Source organism: Elaeis guineensis, chromosome 11, assembly GCF_000442705.2.
Source record: "Elaeis guineensis isolate ETL-2024a chromosome 11, EG11, whole genome shotgun sequence".
In the NCBI taxonomy this organism is placed as follows: domain Eukaryota; kingdom Viridiplantae; phylum Streptophyta; class Magnoliopsida; order Arecales; family Arecaceae; genus Elaeis; species Elaeis guineensis.
The window spans coordinates 102,191,344-102,199,026 of NC_026003.2; positions in this window are offsets into that span (position 1 = coordinate 102,191,344).

Genomic DNA, 7,683 nt, shown 5'->3' on the forward strand with positions numbered 1-7,683 from the left:
GGACTACCTGAATTTTTAATTCAGTGACGAAAGATTTTGGGCACAGTCAAGTACTTGTAGTAGTCAGTGTGTGGATCAAAATGGGATTGATCCTCCGTATTTCAGGAGTTGATGGATCACTGTATTTTAATTGAGTAAGACCTCGACTTGAGCAATCTATGTGATGGATCATAGGATTTGAAAAATATTAAAATATAATGTGGATTACTAATTTAGGATTGATAGTTAAATCCTAGGTTATCTTGAGCATTCAGGATCAAAAAAATAAATTATGCGGTAACCATATTCTATGGTTCTTGAGTATTGTCTTATAAACATTTGATCTATTTGGACGTCAAAAATTATTGCTAGATGGTAACTTCGATTAGTATAGAAAATAATTTTCTATGCTATCGATCTAGTGTTCAAACTTATAGAGTACGCATAAAAGTCTGACAAAGTAAGAAAGAATTAACCTAAGTCTATGAGTTCCATTTGAAAGTATGAGACTTGATTGAACAAATAGATTAAAACTTAATTGAGAATTAAGTTAGGGGTCATACAGAATTAAAGAATTGACTATGTCTAGCTAGCATTAGACATATGGTTCGGATTTAATTTCGGAGATGATAATGATCAGATTAATGATCCAAGAGATTTATGAGAGATTAAATTTATATTTTAATTAATTTTAGATTATATCTGATTTAATTAAAAATTAATTGGATTAAAAATTTAAGTTAGATTTGGATCAGAATCTCAATTAGATTGAAATTGACAAGCTCTTCGAATTTGGTTCGAATCTGGTTCGAATTGGACTCAATTTGGATCTAAATTGGATTAGATCCATAAAGTCCCAAAAGATAGGGATTCTCTCTCATGAGGAGCCAACCAAAGATGGGTGTGGGGTGCTAAATACTTCCGCCTCTTTATTTTGTGCGCGCATGAAGAGTTTCATGTGTAGGTTGGCATTTTATTTCTCCTTGGCATCCTTGTTTAGATGAGTTTCCTAAGTTAGGAATCCTAACTACTTTAGGACAAGGTCTGATAAGGTATGGGTGCTATATATTAAGAGGGGACCACTTGAAGAGTCTTGGAATTGTGCGACAAAACCAAGAGGATTGTGAGAAAAGAATAGATGCCTCCTTTCTTATGGCGTAGGAAATTATGGGCACTCCTTCTTAGCATGAAACCTCCCTTCCAGGCTATCCAAAAGCCGCGAGATTAGATGTCATTCCTCTCTCACTTTCCTTCTAAAGATTAATGCCTAAGAAGATTATCCCTCTTCCCTACGGAGCCTGACATGCACGCAAAGTAGAGGGTCTGTGCTTTCAGGCCTCGTGAGATTTTAGATTCAAGCAAGAAACCCTTAATATTTGATTTCTATTCCACTGTAATCAAGGTAAATATAAATGTTATATTATTACTAGAATAAAAAATTTTGCAGACACATCTTGGCTATCCGATTGAATCGGATAATTTTTCCTTTAACTAGTATCAAAGTCAGAATGATATATGGATGCATAGATTAATTTTTCTAATATGAATATATATGATAAATGATTAAAATTTTATGTTAGACATTAAATCTGATTGAGACCTATTAGGATAAAATTTATGATCTGGTTTTGACCAGATTTCAAGAATCTAATCAATGGTTTATTGAAGGTTGTTACAAATCTGTTATAATAGAATTTTTTTGATGTAAATTTTTGATAAAATAATAACTAAAAAAATTTATTTTAAATCTATTTTTATAGAATTTTTATGATATTATTTTGGATTAAATATTAGATATAATTAAGATCTGAATTGAATCTATTTTGATAAATTTTTGGATCTGATTTCTAACAAAATTTTACACAACGCAATATTGGGTTTAATCAGAATTTTATTTCTATACATTCATGTGTGTGTTTGAATTATTTTTCTATATAATTTTAGATCTCAATTGAATATTTTATGTGCTGTATAAAAGTAGGTTCAGATCTAAAATTTATTTGCAACATTATATGATAATATAATCTAATTAGATTAGATGCATGATATATATGATATGATCATGTTCATATATCTGCACGCTTAGATTTTGTTTATTGTATGGATAAATGCAATTAATTTTAAAAATTAAATTTCTAATCTAAGTAGCCCAATACTCGAATTGAGATGATCATCAGACTATTCGATCATAAGAGATAGTAGAGATTGAGTCTATCTCTTGGTCATTTGATGGATTCTCTTATAACGTATAAGGGTCCACTGTGATTAAGTCTCATGAAAAAGAGCAGCGAAAAAATTTTAAATTATTTTGATCATGAATAAGTTTAGATTAAATCTATGATTCATTACAATTTTAATGAGATAAATTCATATATAAAAATTAATTTTAAGATCTAAATTGTATATTATATATAATGTAATTACTTATGATCTAAAAGTAGTCATCATATGTGTGATGTATATATGAAGTTTAGATCATATTTATGCATATTTAATTGTTAAATATAGATATAAAAATTAGTTTTTATAATATGGAACATATGGTATGCTTCGCATAAAATTCTAGTAGAATAGTTCTACAAACTGAAATACACGTTTCACACACTTAATTTAGAATTAAATCTAAATGATCTAAATTTGAGAATTGAAGATCTTAAGATACCTCATAAATCGATGGGCAATGGGTTAGCATGAATCAAATCTTTTAACTGGATTAGACCTAGGATTAGAAATAAATATAGATAAATTAGTGAAATTGATTAAATCTTATCAAGAGTTGAGATAGATTAGGTCAGAATTTTTTCAAGATCAACCTCAATAGTTATAGCTTGATCAAGTCTATATTTTTGACCATACGAAATAGATCAGATCATGGATAAATAGTTTGGCCTGAGTTTTTTGGTTGATCGAATCGAAATTAATCGATTAATTGGAGTCTAAGATAAGTCTAGCAATATTGCTTGGCAATATGATCGGTGGTTTTTAATTGGTAGTCCACTTATCTGACCATTTTGATGGTGTTTAAGGCAAGCTGAGGTAGACCCTCCCATTGATCTCACTTATCTGGCTAATTTGATAGATTATATTTTGATTAGATTACAAATTGATTGAGCTGAACCATGCATTAAGGTAAATCAGTATGACTGATTTAGATGTCTCTTGACCAACTTTGTCTCTAGTCCAATTCAATGACTTATTGAAGTCAGTGGAAGGACTTTTGACTATTGATCAATCTCTTCTCTCATTCTCAAATCATAAAATCAGTTCAACTAATGTAGGTGCCTTTGGACTAGCTTATCCTTGGACCTCTTTATGATTGGTGAAGTCAGTGGAAAAATTTAGACTCGTCAGTTCAATGTACTAGCTTGTCTAGTCTTTTTCATGATTTGATAAAGTCAATGAAAGGATTTAAGACTCACTGGTTAATACATTCCTAAATCATGTAATCAAAATTTCTAAATTATTAGGTTTTTAAAATGAGCTAGTTATAGAGATAACTAGACCATAGCCTCCCATTATAAAGTGCATGATAATGAATCTAATATTCTAAATAGGCATTGGAGGCACCACACACCTAGTGTCTATTAGATATTAGAATTATCATTCATTATATGACCATCTTGTTGTGCCCTTCAGATCAATGCTCAGGTTGGTCGAGCCACACTCAGACCTGGACATTCATTTATTGGATGCGCTTGGTATAGTCATATTAATGGTTGGATCTAACTAGAATTTTCAGTAGAGGTGCCACACGCCTGTTGAAGAGATGCCTGAAAAAAAATTAGTTACTAAAAATTATTTGAAGAAATAATTAGTTAAGAACCTACCCATACATGCACATGGGTGGGCCGGTCAAAGTCGGACTTATGTGCAGTCTGTGTGGATTCTAGTACCCATTAAGAAATTAAGATAATTCCTCGAATTGAAGGTAAAGGCTATCAATTCGTATAAAATAGTGAGAGAATCTTTAGACTAAAGTTCAAATCTTTAGGATTAAATAATTTATATATTAATAGATCTTTTATTTTTCTTTCAGTAATGGCTAGTAATTTATTGCTCTGCTCATTATTGGATAATGACAAGCATATAGGACAAATTTGATAATTGGTATCAAAAGTTGAGAATAGTTCTCGAACATAAAAGGATTCTATATATGATTATGGATCCTGCATCTGAAGTATCGCTCCTAATACAGATGCGATGGTTAGAGACACTTATCAAAAGTGGCTCAATGACTGTACGACAGTTCGTTGCATAATAAGGACTGTTATGAGTAAAGAATTTTACTATAAATTTGATGATGCTCAGCCAAAAGAAGTGTTTCAAAGGTTGAACAAGTCTTTTGGGATATTTGAGAATTAGTCCTCAATAGGGCATCAGTCCTCTAAGAGAGGAAAGACAAGTATGGTGCGATGGTATCGTGGGCTTCCAAGCCCAATCAAACTAATCAGTCTTAGGCAAACCAGAATCAGACAGAATGCTTCTTTTATAAGAAACTGAAAACTGGAAGAGAAATTATCCTTTATGTCTAGCTTTTCTTGGTCCGAATAGAACTAAAAAGAGAAATCAGCGAAAGATTGCTAGATAAGATACTTATATGATAATACCTTATAATTTTTCTATCTATGATACTACTATCTGGGTATTGGATATCGAAAGTTCGATTCATATCTATAATTCATTATAGGGATTTCAGGTTAATAGTAAATTAGAGAATAACGAATGATTCTTGAATATTGGAGATGGAAGAGCTGTTCTTATTCTAGCTATAGAAAAAGTTTAGCTTATTCTCAATTTAAATATCATTGTTTTAAATGATTGTCATTATTATCCATTTTTTCTTATGAAAGTTATTTCCATAGGCCTTTTGGCCAAGGATGATTATAATTTTTTAATAATTTATTTTTTTATGATATCATTATGAATGGCATCATGATTATACATGGACAATTAAAACATGACATCACAGTCTATTAGTGTAATGTATACATCGAACAAATATCCTAAAATAGATAGTCACAGATACCTACCTTTGCCATTATAGGCTCAATCATATAAATAAGAATAAGATAGACAGGTTAATCAAGGAGGGTGTCCTTAAATCAATGATTGTGAATTATTGCTGATCTGTGAGTCCTGTGCTCTTTGAAAGATGACAAAGTCATCTTTTATTGAAAAGGTGAACGAGCTAGTGATGTTTTAGGTCTAGTACATAGTGATATATATAGACGTATGAATATAGGAGCTAGAGGAGGGTATTACTACATTATATTTATGATGATTTTTGAGTTTGGGTGCGTCTACCTTATGAAGCATAAGTCTGAATTATTTAAATATTCAAACAATTTTATAATGAAATAGAAAAATAAATTGGAAAGAGTATTAGAATTCTTTAGCCTGACTGAGGAGGTGAATACATTTTTAATAAATTTTTGACATATCTTAAAAAAATGAGATTTCTCACAATGGATACCTCTTGGGAGAAGGAATCGAACTCTGTTAGATATGATTCGGTCCATGATAGGGTTTGTAAGTCTGTCGATCTATTTTGGGATTATGTCCTTGAGACTGCGTGTTATATTCTAAACAACATTTTGAGCAAATTGATCACAAAAACTTCATATGAGATATGGACTGGGTGTACACTGATACCCTCTTACCTTAGGATTTTGGGGTCGTTTGGTTTATGTAAAATATTTACAGATCAACAAACTTGGATCTTGGTCTGACAAGTGCTTATTTATGGGCTATCCTAAGGAGTCTAGGATATACTACTTCTACCATGTTGAAGAACAAAATGTGTTCGTCAGTAATAGGATATTTCTTTTAGAAAAGGAGTTCTTTGGGGAAGAAACTGATGCCACTAAGGTTGAACTTGAGAAAGTTCGACAGATAGAAGACCGCATAGATAAGTGAAATAGAACCAGATTTGATTATATCAAATCTATTATTGAGGCACCTTTAAGGAGATTCGATTGAGGCACCTTTAAGGAGATTCGGTAGAGTACCACATCAACCAGACAGATACTATGATTTTTGATCTAGGATGGTGATCCTATTGAACTAGATGAGAATGATAAGGATCTGATCACCTATATGGATGTCATGTAGAGATTCAACTCTGATAAATGGCTTGATGCATGAAATTCGAGATGGAGTCCATGGAGATCAATGGTGTATAGGTACTAGTTAATCCATCCAAAGGGATAAAATCCATAAGGTGTAAATAGTTTTTCAAAAGGATCAGAGGTGCAGATGGAAAGATGGAAACCTATATAGTCTATTTGGTTGCAAAGGGATATTGTCAATGTTATAGTGTTGACTATGATGAGATGATTTTTTCTACGGTAGTGCTTTCAGAGTTGGAACATATATTTTGATAAGATCAAAATATATGGCTTTGTTAGGAAGAAGAAGAACTATGCTTTTATAAATGGACTAATGGTTCTATAGTCATCTTTCTTATGCTATATGTGGATGATATACTGTTAACAGAAAATGACATTCCTGCTTTATAAAATATAAAGCTATAGCTGTCATCACAGTTCTCCATAAAAATTTGAGAGAAGCATCCTACATCTTAGAGATAAATATCTATAGGGATAGATCTAAAAGATTGTTTGGATTGTCTAATCCACATACATAGATACCATACTGAAATAATTTAGCATAGAGAATTCTAAGAAAGATTATCTTTTGATAGATCATGGAATTACTTTCTCTAAGAAGGATTGTCCGATAACTCCTCAAGAGAGAGCGTATGAGTAGAGTCTCATATATTTTGATAATAGGATCTATCACATACGCCATGACATGTACGAGGATTGATATGGTATACTCACTAGAGATAATGAGTAGGTACCAAACTGATCTGAATGAGAACTATTGAAAGATTGTAGAGACAATCCTTAAGTATTTAAGAAATACTAAAAGGTCCAATGGCTAATCTATGGAGACATTGACTTGAAACTTATGGGATGTGTTGATTCTAGTTTTAGTCAGATCAGGATGATGGAAAAAATATATGGATTATGTATTTACCCTAAATGAAGGAGCGATATGCTGAAAAAGTTTCAGCCAGTTCATTATAGCTGATTCTGTTTGCAAGGCAGAGTACATTGCTGCATTTGATACTGCAAAGAAAATAATTTGATTGTGGAAGTTCATTAACGAGCAATGGAGTAGCACCCTCCATTAATGGTTCAGATATACTGTATTGTGACAGCACTGGAGCCATAGCTCAGGCTAATAAATAGTAGTCCCATCAGAGAAGCAAACACACTTTGTATCGCTATCACTTTGTACAAGAGGTTATGGATTAAGGTGACATCGATCTTCAGAAGATCGATGAAAAGGAGAACTTGATCGATCCATTTGCTAAAGCATTCAGAATCAAAGAGTTCGACAAACTTAAAAGAAAGATGGGATTAGATACTGTATTGATTGATTTTAGTCCAAGTGGGAGTTGTTAGAAATATATCCTAAAGCTAATGTTTGGACAATTGGATTCTTTATAACTTGTATATGAATTATGAATTAATAAAACTTATTTGATATTATTCATCATAAGGTTACATCTTCCTTGATAGAACTCATGTGTTATGATGAAATTTTTAAACTATATGATAATCAATAAAGGAGGATTTATCGAATATTTTTAAACATATTCACAATCAAATGATATGTCATTAAGGAACGATAATG